A 20578-nucleotide genomic window follows, 5' to 3' on the forward strand; every position below is an offset into this window, starting at 1 on the left:
TAATCAACAAGATATATTTAATAAACCATTCAATTATACTAATTATAAAGTAAAAAAATTAATATAAATTATATTTTCATATTTAAATTCTCATTTTTATATCTGATTTTGGGCTCGGGCTTAGCACGGGCCTCATGAAACTAGTAATTTATGATAGGCATCTAAGTATCCGGAAGATAGTTTCAATTGTCTATCCTTTAGCTCACTATGGTTGTTGTATGAGACACGTTGGGGAAAATAACTATCACAATTCAAAGATAGTTTCTTATTTTTATAAAGTAGCTAAAATTTATGATAGAGTTGAGTTCTTTGACCATTTCAATCAAATAAGGGTTATAATAGCCAAGGCAGCAGAATATCTCAAACGTGGCAGATTCGATAGATGGAGCAGGGTATTTTGTCCCCAAAATATGTACTTTATTATAAATTTAATGTCTTGTTTGACTTTATTATAATACTATGTCGTACTATGTGATTATTTTGTATAGCTATAACATTATGATGCGAAACATAGTTGAATCGGTGAATACAATGTTTGACGTTGAAAGAGAATTTTCCATTGTCACTCTATTTGATGAAATAAACGTGAGGTTTGCAAACTTATTTCACTAGAGGTGTATGGAGTTGGTCATTTCACCAAATAGACTTGTTCCTTCAATGGAAAACAAATATCAAAGTACATCAATTCATAGAATAAGTTATTGGCCCATCAAATACCCAATTACAAGTTCACTATCAACGGTCATGATAATGTTGCCACGATGGATCTTTAAAAAAGAGCTTATACATGTAGAGTTTTGGTCTTAGATAAAATATCCTGACCACATTTTATGGCAGTGCTTCAATCCCAATATGGTGCATAATTTGGAAATCAAATTTATGAATACTCATCTCCAAATTATTCGGTGAAAAATACATAATGGCATATTCTGATGATATTAATCTGGTGCCTCTTGAAGATTCTTGGATTGTTCTTGTTGAGATTATGAAGATCACCTCCTCCATATGTTGACCCAAGAAAATGGGAAAGAATGCCAGCGAAGAGGAGGCGTGGGGTCAGAGAATAATTTCCAACAAGAAATGATAAGTGCTCCATATATGACGGTTGTCCACAAAAGAACTACATGCCCGAATCGAAATGCACCATAATTATCGTAATAGTAAATAATCTTGTTGTTGGTTTAGTTATAAACTTGATAATTTTAACTCATTGTTGGTAATGTGTACTATTTATTATATAAAATATGTTTTTATTTATGGACTAACAATTAATCTGTGTATTAATAAAAAACGTAACAAGAAATTAAATAAATACAACAAAATACAAAAATATTTCTAATAGATGAGACATCTGTTGTAATAGATGACTCATCTGTAAGATTCATGTTATAATACTGGACATAACCTGAAGTTGATTCCATTAGATGAGACATTTGTTGCAACAGATAACTTACCTGTTAGATTTATGTTACAACACTGGACATAACTTGAAGCTGATTCCAACAAATGAGACGTCTGTTGCAACAGATGACTTATCTGTTGGATTCATATTACAGTGCTAGGACAGAACTTGAAGCTAATTCCAATATATGAGACATCTATTGCAAGAATAAACAGATTTATTGTAATAGATGATTTATCTATTGGACTTATGTTACAACACTAAGACGGTTACGTCTTAAATCCTATTGGGGTGGATAGGCACCCGTAGCCATGAAAGCCCAAGAGAATTAATCCATAACCTTGTATTTCTCATGCATGTAACTATAATAACCAAAGGTTTTGACATACATTGATATAATGCATTGATGAGATATAAATGACAAACCCAAACTATATATACCAGACTTAACCGTTGGGGCCATATATCTAAAGGATAAGACACTATCATGCTTAACTTTACATTGGTCTACAAATCTTCTAAAATATACATAAACACTTAGTTGAGGTCGGGATAAACCCCCGCCATACTCTTAACTTCTGTACAATACCAAAATATATAAAATAGACTCGAAAAACCCCGAATCAATCTAGAGCTCACCAATAGCCGCTGGATATCCTGGGCTCCTACTGAAAAAGTGTATTAGTTGAAGCACCTGTGCTGGAAGCATAAAATACATATCCCCCACAAGGGGCGTCAGTACGAAAAATATGTATTGCATATATAAGGCTGAAAGTAACCACACATGATATAGGAGCTCAATAGAAATCAGATACAAGTGTACAAATAATGCTAGTAGACCACCTTTATATATACTTGTAGGGTTAGGTACATTACCTTCTTTTCTTCATTTTACTTTTCTTACTTCATAATCTTTGTAATCCATATGATACAAATGACCAGTCGATCAGTGGTAAATAGAAAAATTAGGATCGACCCATGCTAGGCTTACAACCCTAAGCTGCCACCCATATATAAACATTGCGATCAACCCATGCTAGGCTCACGAACCTAAGATGCTACCCACATATAAAGGTATCGGGATCGGCCCATGCTAGGCTTATGCCCCTGAGCTGCCACCCGTTCAATTAAGATTTGCGTTACTTAAGTTTATTTAGCCGTTGAGATTGTTACGTTAGTGGTTATAAGCTTTTGGTACCTTTGAACAATAATCTACCACTAAGAGACATGTTAATAAACACTTAATGCAATGAAAAAGAGGTATAGAGCATATTTTACATGGGTGAAATGTTCAGGAGTTGAAAATAACATACGAATCTTATTTGACTTAAAAGAGAACTCTTGAGACTTGCTAATGAATATAAAAATGCAGACTTGATAATAATCATGTGCTAAGGTATTTTAAAATATTAGGGAGTGGGAACAAGGTCATTAGCTAGATGGGAGGTCATGTCTTGCCACTAGGTATCATTTATTATGGGAGAGCTTTAGAAGCTTACTTTGTATCACAAGTGTTGGATTTCATGCCAAAGAATACGGCATAGAGTAGCCTTACATACCTGGTTGTATAACTCCACTATTAACCCAACTGAACATCCAACCTTTAGGATTGTTTATCTACAATAAAGTATATGGTAAAACTAATACCAGTAACTAGCCAACACATCATTGGCCTACTTAACTTTGCCCAAAATAGTAGCTGGGCTGTAAGCCCTTAGTTTATCAATCAAGGGTGTTATTTTAACCATTTTCTTCTCCAATTACTCCCACATACCATACATATTCTTATAATATCCCCCGAAATAACTCTGTCTTCATTACACCCTCGAAACGATACACAAAATAGTATCGGTAATAAACATATACAATAATTAATTCCATAGTCTACCACCAGACCTTTATTCTATATTTTAATACAAATTAATCACACCTTTCCCTAACATCAACCTGGCAGCCCCCAACATATACACACAAAACAATCTACAAAATAGCCCCAAGACCCTTTTTATTGTAGCAATCAAATATGAAACTTATAATCCGTTGAGTTCTTAATAACAACACATCCATAATTCATTCCTAAATTCATATATAAGGAGGACAAAATGGAGAAGTCACCTTACCTCAATTTTTTGCAACTTATCCTACTAATTCGAACTCTTTAAGAACTTGAACTTTCCTTCATACGTTAAATAAAAGAAGAAAAAAGAAGTCTCTTAATAACAAAGAAAAAAATGAGTCGTTAGCTTACTTTATATTCCACTATGGATTTATATTTAAGCATGAATATCATGTTTTCCTAATCTTCTATGGGAGAATTAAGCTAAACTATAATTGTTTTCACTTACCTAGGTGATGATTTCTTCAAGAACCCTAGAAGAAGAATTAAGGCCGCTCCTAGCTATTTTAGAGAGAAGTAGGGAGAACTTTATGAAATATGGTAAATTTTGTGACTTAGAATTGAAGGAAATAATGGCCCTATTTTTGGCCATCTATTTAGCTGTATTTTGAGCCTCAAAATTGGTCAAATGGGTCCAAGTAGGTAATGCACCTACTTAAAGAGATCAAGCTGCTCAAAAGGTCAAAGTAGGTGATGTACCTACTTGCTTAAATTCTTATTTGGGCTCAATTAACTTGGTCCCTTGGCAGATTTAAGTGCTGAGCCATTTCTCCATTTTTTTTACTTAAGTTAGGCCCAAATGAGTATATTAACATAGGACCAAATCTTATCCATATCCTTGGGTCCATTAACTTGGTCCGTATAGCTTAATTAAGTCAAGCAAGCACCTCAATATTTTATTCCATTTTCAGTCCTTAGCCCTTTTAATCTAACTTGCAACTTGTATACACTTGGTCACTTCAAACTTTAGATTCAAATACTAGCTTACGATCCCAAGTTTAATTAGATGTATCAATGTTAACTTGGTTGCGTCGTATTAAAATGAACGGGCAGTATCTATAACTCCATCTGTGCCATCAATACTTACATAACAAATCTCGTCCATTACCTATGCACAAGGATATACTAAGTTCCATATAAATAGAATCAGAACTTGTAAAATACAGGATGTTACATCAATAAACTTAGGAACATTCATCCTCGAATGTTAGCTGAACTGTCCAACTAAAACAAGTTCAAGCCTAAGTTTATTATTCCTGTTATCACATAGTACTTATATATTATACTTGTTATTGCTCCAATTCAGCATCTTGGACTTTCTCTTTGTATTCGAATAAATAGGGTACTTGGATTTCATCGCTTATTCAGCTTCCCATGTGATCTCTTCTACTTGCTAGTTCCTCCAAAGTGCTTTTACAGAAGCTATTTCCTTATTTCTTAACTTCTTAACTTGTCGATCTAGAATGGCAATAGGAATTTCTTCATAGGTGAGATCTTATGTAACTTGTACATCTTCAGTAGGAGTAATATGAGATAGATCTTTGATGGACTTTTGAAGCATTGAGACGTGAAACCCTAGGTGGACTTTTAAAAGCTCTTGGGGTTGCGACTTGGCCAATCCTTTGAATAATCTTATATGGGCTTATATTACAAGGACTTGATTTTTCTTTCTTACCAAATCTCACTACCCCTTTCATTGGTGACACCTTCAGGAATACCCAATCATCGATAGCAAACTCTAGCCCCCTTCTTGTAATATTCGCATACGATTTGTGTCAATTTTGGGTTGTCTCTATCCATTGTTGGATCACTTTAACCTTTTCCTTAGGTTGATGAACAATATCTGGCTCGAATAAGGCAGCTTCACCCACTTCAAACCATCCAATTCACGATCTACACTTTCTTCCATACAAAGCTTCATATAATGCCATTTTGATACTTGAATGATAGCAATTATTGTATACAAACTCGATGAGAGGTAAATGATCATCCTAACTACCTTTAAAGTTCAATACATAAGCTCGTAGCATATCTTTAAACATTTAAATAGTACGTTCTGCTTGTCTATATGTTTGAGGGGGGAAAACTGTACTTAACTTTACTTGTGTTCCAAATTTGTCTGAAAAGACTTCCAAAAATTTACAATAAATTGAGCTCTCCTATCTGGTATAATAGATATTGGTACTCCGTGTAACCGAACTATCTCTTTGATATACAATTTTGCATACTCTTTAACTATGTAACTGGTCCTAACCAATTGGAAGTGTGCTGATTTGGTAAGTCTATCAACTATTAACTATATGGAATTGAACCTTTGAGATGTACGAGGTAAACTAGTGACGAAATCCATGTTGATCATGTCCCACTTCCAGATTGGAAGATCTATACATTGCTTATAACCCTTGGGCTTTTGGTGCTCTACTTTAACTCTTTGACAATTCGGACATTCGGTGATAAATTATGCAATGTTCTTCTTCATGTCACCCCACCAATACACTTCTTTCAAATCATGATACATTTTAGTTGACCCCGAATAAATAGAATACCTTGAATGATGTGCCTATGTCATAATCCTCTTTCTTAGCCCATCTACATTAGGCACGAACAATATGTTTTGGCACCGAAGTACCCCCTCTTATGTAAGTTCAAATGCCTTTGTCATACCATATTATACATTTTCCTTAAGCTGTAATAGAATAGGATCTGCGTATTGCTTCTCTTTCACTTTGGCTAATAATGAAGATTCTGTCGGATATGTATAATAAGCCCCTCATCTGGAGTTTCAAGAAGGTGAACCCCCAAACTAGCTAGTTGGTTTAGATCTTTAGTCATCCCTGGTCTTTCCGTAGGCTACCCATAATTTCCCACCATAGCCTTATGACTTAACATATCAGCTACCATATTTGCTTTCCCCGGATGATACAAGATATCAACTTCATAGTCTTTTAATAGTTCAAGCCACCTTCACTACCTCAAATTTAGATTCTTTTAGCTAAAGATAAATTACAAACTCTTGTGATCAGTATATATATTAATGTGAATCACATACAAGTAATGGCGCCATATCTTTAAAGCAAATATAACTGTTACTAGCTCAACATCTTGTGTAGGATAATTTTTCTCATGTGGACGGAATTATCTTGAGGCATATATTATTAGTTTACCATGTTGCATTAACACACATCCTAAGCCAATTCTTGAAGTATCACAATATACTACATACCCTTCTATGCATTCTAGAAGTGCTAATATGGGTGTAGAAGTCAACTTATTCTTCAGATCTTAGAAACTCCTTTTACATGTATCATTCTATTAAAACTTGGATGCTTTGTGTGTTAGCATTGTTAAAGGTGCAAAAATTAAAGAAAACCCTTCAACAAACCTCCTATAATAACCCACCAACCCATGGAAACTACAAATCTTCGTAGGCGTTATAGGTCTTGGATAGTTCTTCACAGCTTCTATCTTTTGAGTATCAACCTTTTTTAGATGTAATATGACCCAAGAATGCCACATATTTTAACCAAAATTCACATTTAGAGATCTTTGGATATAACTTACGATCATGAAGAATCTGTAATACCTATCGTAAATGATTGGCATGGTCCTCTTTTAATCTCGAATAAAATAGAATATCATTTATAAAGACTATCATGAACGCATCTAAGAATGGCTTGAACACCCTATTCATCAAATCCATAAAAGTTGCGAGTTCTATTAACCCACAGGATAAGACTAGAAACTCATAATGACCATACCATGTTCAAAAAGATGTCGTGGGTATATCATTCTCTTTGACCCTCACTTGGTGGTAACCCAACCTCAAATTAATCTTTGAGAAATATTTGGCACCTTGTAACTGATCAAATAAATCATCAATTCTTAGAATGGGATATTTATTCTTAATAGCCACCTTATTCAGTTGTCGGTGGTCAATACATATTCTCAATAAACCTTATTTATTATGCACAACTAACATTGGTGTGCCCAAAGGGATATACTAGGCTTTATGAATCCTTTCTCTAGCAAGTCTTTTAATTGCACTTTCAACTCTCGTAATTCTGACGGGGCCATTCTATACAGGGGAATTGAGATTGGTTGTGTACCTGGAATCATATCAATACCAAACTCTACTTCTCGTACTGGAGGCAAACCTGGAAGGTTTTAGGAAATTCATCAGGAAATTTATTTACAACCAAAATAGTTTGAAGAGTTAGTGGCTCCGCATCTGTATCCTTCACTCCAACTAGATGATATATGTAACCTTTGGAAATTATCCTTTTACCTTAAAAATGAAATAAATTTACCTCTTGGTGCACCAATATTACCCCTCTATTCAAGGACTGTCTCTCTTGGAAAATGGAAGTACACCCTCTTAGTTCAGCAATCTACTGTGTCATAACAAGAAGACAACCAGTTCATACCCATTATAATATCAAAATCTACCATTTCTAACTCAAAAAGATCAACCATTGTATCACAACCACTAATAGTTATTATACAATTTTAATATACTCTCCCAACTATAATAGATTCACAAACCGGCGTAGACACTTGAATGACTTAACTAGTAATTCTGGTATTCTCTTGAATTTTTCAGCAACCAATGGAGTGACATATGATAATGTAGAACTTGGATCAATTAATGCATATATATTATGTGAAAAGACGGACAATGTACCTGTAACCAAATCTGAAGAAGCCTCTAAATTTTGTCAATCTGCTATAACATATGTATGATTCTGAACCCCACTAGAACTAGATGCTCCTTTAGCACCTTTACTATGACCTATTAGTTGTACACCTCTACCTAAAGAAGGCACCGACGTTGATGATGCAATGGCTGATCTAATAGGTCGTGCCATTCCACCCATATCCCTTTGTAGGCATTCTTTTATCATATGTCTCGACATACCACACCAAACCAAGTATCTATCCCAAATCGATATACACCTAAATAAAGCTTTTTATATTGTTTACATGGCTACCGAGGAGGCCTTAATTAGCTCATAATTTTTTGCTCTTGATACCCCACTGCTTGTGAGCTCTGACTGTTACTTCTTTGCCTAAATTGATTGGCCTTGGACCCTTGAAACTGTGATAGAGCACTAGCTGAAGAATAAGAAGATGATGGCCTAGGCGGTCTATTAGAAAATCAAGGCCTAAACTCTCTCTGGGATGCCATAAACTGCCCCGTAGATCTAGCCCTCTTGGAATACCCTCTTTCCAATTCTTGTGTTCTTTTTCTTTACCTCTGATCCTCTATTTTTTGTGCAAAAGCTTGTATCCTTGCTATATCCAAATGTTTGTTCAAGGAAATAATAGTACAATCTCTAAACAGATGTGGATCCAATCTATACATTTATCAATGAACTCTATCATCCATAGTGGCCACTACATTAGAAGCATACCTAGCCAAAAAGTTAAACTGGAGATTGTACTCTATCACACTCATATTCCCTTGACAAAGATTTAGGAAGTGATATGCACGAGCCTCTTGAATCTCAAATGGAAGGTAATGATCAAGAAATACCTCTATGAACTCTTTCCAAGTAGCTAAAGGTGCATCGATACCCCTAGATTATTTCCAGTCTTCATACCAAAATATAGCCCCCCATTTGAATGTATATGCTGTTAGCTTAATTGTCTCTTTATCAGATACATGCATGATATCTATAGCTCTTTGGATTTGATCAATAAAGTCATGTGGGTCTTTATTAAGATCTTATCCGGTGAATGTGGGCGGATCCAACTTAAGAAAATCCTGCGTCCATAGGATAGCTGCCCTATCTGCACCACTAGAACCTATGGTTAGATTAGTTTGTCTTTGAGCTTGTACAGAAACTATACGAGCTAGCAATTGCACCACATTTCTTAAACCTTGCTCTGCAATATTAATAGGTAGTTTTGAGGATGCTGTTCTTCCCCTTCTTAGCTCTTCTGGAGATGGAGGAGTAGAAGAGGTTTGTGATACAAACTCTATTTGAGCTTTACTTTGATTAGCTTGTCTAGGTGGTGACTTGCTATCCTTTCTCTGGCAGCCACTTCTACCCGTTTACCTGTATTCTTACTTCTTGTAACTGGCATTTTTACTATAGTAAGAAAAAATAGATTCAACGGTTAAATATGACTTCACCTACCACTTTTGTCATGCCTCAAATCCTATTGGGCCAGACAGGCACCCATAGCCTTGAAGGCCTGAGACAACCAATCCATAACCTTGTACTTCTCATGCATGTAACTATAATAACCAAAGGTTTTGCCATACATGGATATAATGCGTTGATGAGAAATAAACTACAAGGCTAAAACTATATATAGCAGACTTGGCCATTAGGTCCATAATATCTAAAGAATAAGACACTATCATGCTTAACTTTACATTGGTTTACAAAGCCTCTAAAAGATACATAGACACTTAGTTAAGGTCGGGACAAACCCCCGCCATACTCTAAACTTCTGTACAATACCAAAATATATAAAACAGACTCGGAAAGCCTCAAATCAATCTGGATCTCACCAATAGTCGCTGGATATCCTAAGATCCTACTGAGAACGTGTATTAGCTGAAGCACCTCTACCTGGAGCATGAAATACAGGTCCCCTCCCATAAGAGGCGTCAGTACAAAAATATGTATTGAATATGTAAGACTGAAAGTAACCACACATGATATAAGAGCTCAATGAAAATCAGATACAAGTGTACAAATAGTGCTAGTAGACCAACTTTATATATACTTATAGGGTCAGTACATGACATTTTTTTCTTTATTTTATTTTTCTTACTTCATAATCTTTGTAAGCCATATGATACAAATGACCAGTTGATTAGTGGTAAATAGACAAATCGGGATCAACCTATGCTAGGCTTATGCCCCTGAGCTGCCACCTATTTATAAACATTGGGATCGGCCCATGCTAGGCTTATGACCCTGGGCTACCACCCACATATAAAGGTATCGGGATGGGTTCATGTAAGGCTTATTCCCTTGAGCTGCCACCCGCTCAAATAAGATTTGTGTTACTTAATTTATTTAGTCTTTGAGATTATTATTTTGGTGGTCATAACATTTTGGTACCTTTGAACAATAATCTACCAATAAGAGATATGTGAATAAATACTTAACGCAATGAAAAAAATGGTATGGAGCATATTGTACATGGATGAAATGTTCAGGAGCTAAAAAATAACATACGAGTCTTATTTGACTTACTGGAGAACTCTTGAGACTTACTAGTGAATGTAAAAATACAAACTTGATAATAAGCATGTGGTGAGGTATTTTAACACATTAGGGAGAAGGAATAAGGTCATTATCCAGATGGGAGGTCATGTGCTGTAACTAGGTATCATTTATTATGGGAGACCTTAAAAAGCTTACTTTGTACCACAAGTGTTGGATTTCATGCCAAAGTATACGACATAGAGTAGCCTTATAAACCTGGTTGTATAACTCCGCTATTAACCCAACTTAACTCCTAACTTTTAGGATTGTTTATCTATAATAAAGTATATGGTAAAACTAATATCAATAACTAGCCAACACATTAGGCTACTTAACTTTGGCCAAAATAGTAGCCGAGTAGTAAGCCCTTAGTTTATCAATCAAGGGTGTCATATTAACCATTTTCTCCTCTAATTACACCCACATATCATACATATTCTTATAAGATCCCCCGAAACAACTTTGGCTTTATTACACCCTCCAAACAATACACAAAACAACACGGGCAATATACATATAAAATAATTAATTCGGTGGTGTACCACCATACTATTTTTATATATTTTAATACAAAGTAATCACACCTTTCTCCAACATCAACCTGGCGGCCCCCAACATATACACATAAAACATTCTACAAAACAGCCCCAAATCCCTTTTATTGTAGCAATCAAATATGGGACTCATCATCCGTTTAGTTGTCAATAGCACCACATCCATAATTCTTTCCCAAATTCATATATAAGGAGGACAAAATGGAACAGTCACCTTACCTCAATTTTCTATAACTTTTCCTTCTAATTCAAACTCTTCAAGAACTTGAACTTTTCTTCACACGTTAAATCAAAGAATAATAGAGAAGTCTCTTAATAACAAAGAAAAAAATGAGTTGTTAGCTTACTTTATATTCTGCCATGGACCTATAATTAAGCATGAATAACATGTTTTTCTAATCTTCTATGGGAGAATGAACTTAAACCATAATTGTTTTCACTTACCTAGGTGAGGGTTTCTTCAAGAACCCTAGAAGAAGAATTAGGGCTACTCTTAGCTATTTTAGAGAGAAGTAGGGAGAACTATATGAAATTTGGTACTTTTTATGAATTAAAATTGAAGAAAATGACCAGCAACTTGGCTTTATAAAGGCCCTATTTTTTTCCATCTGTTTAGCTGCATTTTGGACCTCAAAATTAATCAAGTGGGTCCAAGTAGGTGATGCACCTAATTAAAGAGATCAAGCTGCTCAAAAGGTCAAAGTAGGTGATGCACCTACTTGCTTAAATTCTTATTTGGGATCAATTCACTTGGGCCTTTGGCAGATTTAATTGGCTTCTTCATTTCCTTTTCTTTTACTTAAATTAGGACTAAATAAGTACATTAACATAGGACCAAATCTGATTTGTAGCCTTGGGTTCATTAACTTGGTCCATATAGCTCAAGTAGGTGACTTATCTACCAGCTTAATTAAGTCAAGCAAGCACCTCAATATTTTATTCCATTTTTAGCCCTTAACCCTTTTAATCTAGCTTGCAACTTGTGTACACTTGGTCACTTCAAACTTTATATTCAAATACTAGCTTACGATCTCAAGTTTAAATAGTTGTATCATTGTTAACTTGGTTGTGTCACACTAAAACATACGGGCAATATCTAGAACTCTATCTATACCATATTTGCATAACAAATCTCATCCATTACCTATACACAAGGCTATACCAAGTTCCATATAAATAGAACCAGAATTTGCAAAATACAGGGTGTTACATTGACAAAATCTGAAGCTAATTCCAACAGATGAGACATTTATTGCAATTGATGCCTCATCTTATAGTATTCATATCACACCACTGGACAAAATCTGAAGCTAAATCCCACATATAAGACATCTATTGTAATAGATGGCTCATCTTTTGGGACATTGATAATGCTAGTGCATATAATTTTTAATTGTATATTCTATACTATCATTATTAATTTTATTATTATATCATTATTAAATTTTTAGCATATTTCTTTAGGTATCATTAATGGAGGAATCAATAACAATAGGAGTTAATTGGCATGGTAAATGGATCGAAAAGAACAATTGATTTATTTGGCATTGGAAAAATGGTAAAATATTAGAGATGATAGTAATGACAGTCTAAAAAGATGTTTTGTACGATGATTTTATGATCTTAATCATCAACTATTATAAACTAAATTATCAATCGAAAGATCTTGTCATCAGTTACATGCACAACTTTTTGAAAATCAAAGGGTCTTGCCTTTTAAGATAAATGATCAGGTTTATTTACGTGTTTATCTGAGTAATGCAGCAAGAGTCGATTTAAGGGTGTACGTCATTGAAAAATCGATAGAGAATCAGAATGTAGAACAAGAATAATAAGAACAACAAGATATGTTTAATGATAAATTGAATGATGTGGATATGAATATTCCAAATCATGATGAGAGTGTAGATAAAGTAAAGTGGTAGGATCAAACACCTATATCATTGTTGGGAGCAATACAGTGTACAACTCTCAATCAACATAGTGATCAATCTTCAAGATAATAAAATAGGTTTTTATAAGGGAATTACATTCAAGAACAAGGAAGAACTAGTCACTTGATTGCATATTGCTTGCTTGAAAAAATATTTCAAACTCATGAAAGTGATTAATTTGCGTAGTATGTATTGTTTTAGATGTGCACATTCGGAGTGCAAGTAGTGGTTGTGGGCTGTGAAATTCATAAGTTCTGACATATTCTGCATTAGAACTTATGAAAAGTATCCACATGTGGTTCAGAGCATATTACGAGCCATAATCCGCTCGTCATGACAAAGGTCATCGGTAAATACTTCAAAAATAGATTCTCCAATGGAAAAGGCCTGTCTATAAAAAGATATGGATAATTAAATTCATACAAAATTGAGTTGTAAGGTGAGTTATTGAAGATTTATAAGGGCATGGAGATTGCAAAGTCTGTGGTTAGGGAAACACATGCGTACAGGTATGCTATGCTTGGTGCATACCATTATAGCCTGAGTCCACAAATCTAGAAAGTAAGACGACATTGCAGGTTGATGAAAATAGAAATTTAAAGTATTTTTTTGTAGCTTATGCGACTTTGATTCCTGGTTTTCAATAAATGAGAAAAGTCATAGTTGTAGATGGGACATTCTGAGAATACAGAGAATCACATCTTTTTGGTGACTTTTTTGTTAGTGGACAAGAAATGTGATGCCTCATATCAATATTTTTTTTTTGAACAAATAAGAAGTTGTGTAAATGATACCGATGGGTTGTGTATAGTTTCTGATTAACATCCAAGTATTCGAAAGATGGTTTCAATTGTCTACCCTTCAACTCAGTATGGTTGTTGCAAGAGGCACCTTGGGGAAAATATTTGAAACGACTATTATAATCCAAAGACCGTGTCTTATTTTTATAAAGTAGCTTAAGCATATGATAGAGTTGAGTTCTTTGATCTTTTAATCAATAAGAGATGTGGTACCCAAGATAATAAATATCTCGAATATGTCGGATTCGACAGATAGAGCCAGACACTTTTTCCAGGAAATAGGTACATTATTATAAATTAAATATCTTATTTGTGTTTATTGTAATACTATGTTGTACTATGTGATTTTTTATATAGGTATAACATTATGATATCAAATATAGCTGAATTGGTGAATTCAATGTTTGGTGTGAAAGAGAATTTTTCATTATCATTCTATTTGATGAAATAAACACGAGGTTTGCAAAATTATTTCACAAGAGGCGTGTGGGGTTGGTCAACTCACCAAACAGACTTATTCCTTCAATGGAAAAGCAATTATCAAAGTACACCAATTTGGCGAATAAGTTATTAGCCCATCAAATAGCCAATTATAAGTTGAATATCAATGATCATGGTGATGTTGCCACAACTGATCTTTAAAAAAGAAAGTGTACATGTAGAGTTTTTGATTTGGACAAAATACCCTATCCACGTATTATGGTAGTGCTTCGAGCCCAATATGGTGCATAATTTGGAAATCAAATTTATGAGTACTCATCTAAAAAAATTTCAATGGAAAAATACATAATGGCATATTGTGATGATATTAATCTGGCGCCTCCTAAAGATTCTTGGATTGTTTTTGTCGAGATTCTGAAGAGAGAAATACCTTCTCCATATGTTGACCTATGCAAATCGGAAAAAGGTGAGTGAAGAGGAGGCGTGGAGTCTGAGAATCATTTCCAACAAGAAATAATAAGTGCTCCATATATATGATGGTTGGCCACAAAATAACTACATATACGGATCAAAATGCAGCATAATTATGTTAATATTAAATAGTCCTATTGTTGTTTTAGATAGAACTTGATAATTTTAACTTTATTTATTATATAAAATATGTTTTTATTTATATTCCAACAATTAATTTGTGCATCAAAAAGAAAAGTAACAAAAATTAAATAAATACAATTGAGTAGAAAACTATTTTCAACAGATAAGACATCTGTGAAAACAGGTGACTCATATATTGAAAGAAATCAAAATAGATCTTGCTATTGGATTGAGTTCTTCCAACAAATAATCCATTTGTTGCAACAAATATGTTATGTGTTGGAACAAAGCAAAATATCTTAAAGGCCTATTTTAATCTCTTCCAACAGATACCCATCTATTGTAATAGATGATACATCCGTTGGAAGAAATTAAACCTCTTGAAGACCTATTTTGATCTCTTCCAACGGGTTAGTCATCTGTTGCAATAAATATCTGTTGGAAAAAATCAAACAGCTAGTAAGACTTGTTTTGATTTCTTCCAACATGTTAGTCATTTATTGCAATAGATAGGCCATCCGTTGGAATAAATCAAACAACTAAAAAGATCTATTTTGATTTCTTCCAACATATTAGTCATGTGTTGCAATATATGTCTATATCTATTTGATTATTTCCAACAGATGAATCAACTGATACAACAACTTTGTCATCTGTTGTAAAAATATCTATATCTATTTGACTAATTTGACGTGAAATGATTCATATTACACCATTATTAGTAATAAATGAATTGATTTAACTAAAATTTACTTTCAATTAATAATTTCAGTTGCAATTTTAATGAATTTTATAGTAATTACATGATCAACTAAGTGTATTTGTCCTGAATAGAGTGATCAATTGACTAATTTGATGTGTATTACACTATTATTAGTAAAAAAAATAAATTGATTTAACTAAAATTAGCTTTCAATTAATACGTTCAATTGCAATTTTAATAAATTTCATAGTAATTACATGATCAACTAAGTATTCGTCATGAATAGAGTGAACAATTGACTAATTTAATGTAAAATGTTTTATATTACACCATTATTAGTATTAAATAAATTGATTTAACTAAAATTAGCTTTCAATTAATAAGTCCAATTGCAATTTTAATGAATTTCATAGTAATTACATGATCAACTAAGTATAACCTATTGAAACACATTATAACCTGTTGTAACAGATATCTATATCTATTTGATAATTTCCAACAGATGCCTTTATCTGTTTGATAATTTCCAACAAATGAGACATTTATTGCATCAGATAATGTATTTGTTGTTATATGTCTTTATCTGTTTGATTATTTCCAACAGATGAGACATCTGTTGTAATTGATAATGCATCTGTTGAGACAAATAACTCATCTGTTAGATTTTTTCCAACAGATGAGTCAACTATTGCAACAAATGACTTATCTATTGCAATTTATGTCAATATCTGTTTGATCTCTTATAGTAATATAATGACTCCTTTTGTCAAGTTGACTCACAACAATAAAGTGACTTTTTATAACAAAATTAAGGTGGATACATCCTTAGTGAGTATTAATACTCATGTGATATTATTAGTTTTAAACAAGAAAGACATATTGATACAGTTAGACCTTTATATAACGTCATCTCGTTATAACGATATTTCACTAAATCAATCTAATTATTTCGAAATTAATTTTTCATGTTATAATTTACTTTCTATAACGTTACTATAATAATAGCAATAACATTTATAATATTAGTATACTCTTTATAAAAAAATATGTTATGTATATAGTAAAAATATCAAAATATTTATGAAAATCAACATTAATGTCGTGTTGACTCACAACAACGTAGTAAGTGACTTTTTATAACAAAATTAAGGTGGATACATCCTTAGTGAGTAATTAATACTCATGTGATATTATTAGTTTTTTTTCTTTTTAAAGAAAGACATTGATAAAGTCACACCTCTTTATAACATCATTTTGTTGTAAGGACATTTTCACTGCAGTGATCTGATTTTTTTCTAAACTGATTTTTCATGTTATAATTTACTTCTCTATGACATTACTATAAAAATAACAATGACATTTATTATATTAGTGCACCCTTCATAAAAATATATTATGTACATAGTAAAATATCAAATATTTGTGGTAATCATTATTAATGTCATGTACATAGTAAATTTTAAGTTTGAATTTTAATTGAAAGAAAAATATATTTAAATGGTAAGTTGTTTATGATTTCATATTTGCCTTTTTTCTCTTTCTAATTTTACATACTTTATTTATATAAAATAGTTAAATGAGATTTAAAAGTCAAATATCAATGTACATATTAAACAATAATTTTTTATATCATCCATGAAATTTTTGAATAAACATGATCACTATTGAGAGGATTGAATCCACTTGTATTTGCTGAAATTTAGTAAATTTTTACATGAAGTGTCAGCTACACAATTATTAAGTACAGGGAATTTCAATTATTTTATAAATTTTAATGTGAATAAAATAATGTATTCCATCGGTAAAAGATATGGGCAAATCGAGCAAATCCTTTGTATGGAAAAAGAACAACATTTTAACTCTGATGGGTTGTTTGTAGCTAATTTGAAGGTGGGTTATTCATACATTAAATTTTATATAAGCAATCTCATGTTTGATAGTTAGTTGAGAAGTAATCTTTTTATGTATAAAATTAATATAGTATTTATACGTGTATAAAATTCTACCCGCTACAAGAAACTCTCTAATAATTAATCTCTCTACTTTTATAACTCTACCCACTACAAGAAAACTCCTCAAATTCTGAAACTGAAAAATAAACTCACACCACATAGTTTAAAGTATTCTTTTTGCTATGAGTGGTACTCAATTTTCAAAATTTTGATAATGGTCATATTTTTTTTTAAAATAGAATCTAAATAAAACTATTTTTCATGACTGGAACATTTTCTCAAAAATATTTCTCAAGAGTTATTTATTTTTTGAAAATATTTTTCCTTAAGACATCGAGTGGAAATTTGGATACTGTTTTGATTAATTTTTTCAAGAATTGATTACAATATCCCAGTGTTAGTTAGAAAAATGATATGATGTTAACACATTGAGGAGTCATTTGGTAGAATGTATTAGAAAAATGATCCATGTATTAAGTGTGGTATTATTTAAGTAAAAATTACATATATAAAGACATGTTTGCTATTAATTACTATAAATTCCATTTTTTTCAAAATTTCCTAAAATCCCAGCATTTGACATCTGATGATACATGTTAATCACATTAGATACATACTACTGATACACGTATTAATTAACTAAATTAGAATGTTTTAAGGAATGTAACAGATAAGTTTGCATTAAATCATCATTTAAGCTAACTAATTAAGGTAAAAAATAAAATAAAATCCTACAATTTATGGTAATCAATTTATTACTCCACAACATTAAAACATAAACACTTTCGTAATATTTTTTTGAAATTGAAAAATCTTCATTCCTCTTGTTCAGAGAAAACATGCCAATTTTTTTATTTGATTTGTTAATTTCATTTGTTTGATATGAATATTTCGGTGCTTTTATAGAGATGTACACCTAAGGAATACACTTGGAGCTTCTCTATATCTCGCAAGGCATTAAGCCTAAATTCTTTGAAGAGTTAGCTACTCGTACTCACGACATGGAGTTGAGCATGTCTTCTAATAGAAAGGGAGAGTAGTACCTATCCATGACCCTCGAAGGGGAAAGTATAAGCAAGAACCCAAAAGATGGGGCAATTTTATCCCGAAAAGTGCTAAAAAGGAATCCATGAATGTTAATGTGTCTCCTGTGAAGGTCACCATAAAGGTGAGCAAGAAGCAAAGTGTGAAGACGACTTCTGGAGCACATCCAAATTAGAAGTAAACTTTAAAGGAGATGCAAAAAAAGGAATATCCCTTCCTTGATTATGATGTTGCTGAGATTTTCAATGAGCTCCTTGAACATAAGCTCATTAAACTCCCAGAGATGAAATGGCCTGATGAAGCTGGAATAACCAATGACTCGAATTAATGCAAGTATAATAGGCTTGCGAGTCACTCTCTGGAAAAGTGCTTTGTCTTTAAGGACAAAGTCATGCAATTGGCAAATGCGAAAAATATTTTCTTCGATGATAAGAGTACCAGTTCTCATCAAATCTCTATCACTTTTGGCTCGCTTGATCCAATCCAAATACGTGTTGAAGAGCATAATGAGAAACTATTAGAGCATGAGAGGTTTTTAGTTGATGAATGTAATAATGAAGGTTAGACTCTAGTGATCAGGCATAGACGCAAGAAGATGAGTCTACGAAAAGAGTCATTCGAGCAACCAACTAGAAGGAGAATGGTGAAGAAATCAAGAAAATAGATGTTGGTTGAACTTTCAAAAAATATGAAGGTAATGGAGCTTCACCACTAAGAACCACGGTGTCCAGTAACATTGGGATAATTCTTACCATGCTGGTTTCGTGTAAAGACTGCTCAAGTCAACCTTGAGACATCTTATTTTAATACTGCCAAAAAGGGGGCAAAAGGTGAAAATTAACCCATAAAAGTTCTTTTATCTTCTAAAAAGCTTGATGAAACCCTTGGTGAAGTGTCACATGTATGTGATACAAAAATCATATTTACAAATAATAATCTTTTGCTTGGAGGAACCCTACACAATCGCCCCCAGTACATGGTAAGTCAAGTTCTAGGAAAGAAGAAAAATAGAATCTTAATTGATGAGGGATACAGAGTTAACATCCTGCCTATCCATACAATGAAAGAACTTGGCATCGCTACTAACAAGCTGGCCGAAAGCCTTATAATGATCCAAGCTTCAACCAAAGAGACTAGAGGGCCTTGGGATCAATCAGGATGGGGATTCATATGGATGATTTTTGATCAAATGCATTGATGCATGTGATCGATGACAAAACTTCATACAATATATTACTTGGTAGGCTTTGGGTACATAAGAGAAAAATTATCTCATCCCCTTATATTAATGCTTGAAGTACCTCGGAGGCGAATGTAACACCCTAATTTTACGTGTACTAGTTCTACTTATGTGATATAGGTAATGAGATAATTTAAGGCCCCAAACTAAGTAAAATAATTGTTGAATAGAATGAGCAGCCCAATACCAAATCTGCCCTAAAAGCCTAATACGTTAAAGGCCTATTTTAGACTTGAATAAAACAAGTAGGTGCATCACTTACGTTGACCTTTTGACCAACCCAAGAACTAAGTAGGTGAATCACCTACTAAGACTCCCTTGACCAACTCATTGCGCCAAGTACACTACCACTTACTTAAATTAATTCTGGCCCAAATTAAAGAATAGAAAAAGAGGAGAATAGACAGCTAAAGCCCAATAGTTTTTGATCAACAATGGCCCAACATAAAGGGCATGTAGGTACATAACCTACTTGAAAAATTATGGCCCAAAAGTGGCCAAGAAAGTCGACCAAGAGCATCTCCTTTTAAAAGGATTAAAACTAGATCCTTTAGCTTATTTTAACTTATATAAAAAATCAGCTTTCTAGGTTTTCTCTTTGTTCTCTCTTAGCTATACAACAACCCTGTAATTCCACTAGGGTTCTTAGGATTTACCTTACTTCCAAGCTAATGGAAAGTTAAAATCATGAGCTTATTTAAGAATACTATGAAAATTATGTTTCTATGATTAAATTATAAGACAACCCCTTTTAAGTATGGCAGCCCCATTATTCTTGATTATTAAGATTT

Source organism: Capsicum annuum, chromosome 9, assembly GCF_002878395.1.
Source record: "Capsicum annuum cultivar UCD-10X-F1 chromosome 9, UCD10Xv1.1, whole genome shotgun sequence".
NCBI lineage: Eukaryota > Viridiplantae > Streptophyta > Magnoliopsida > Solanales > Solanaceae > Capsicum > Capsicum annuum.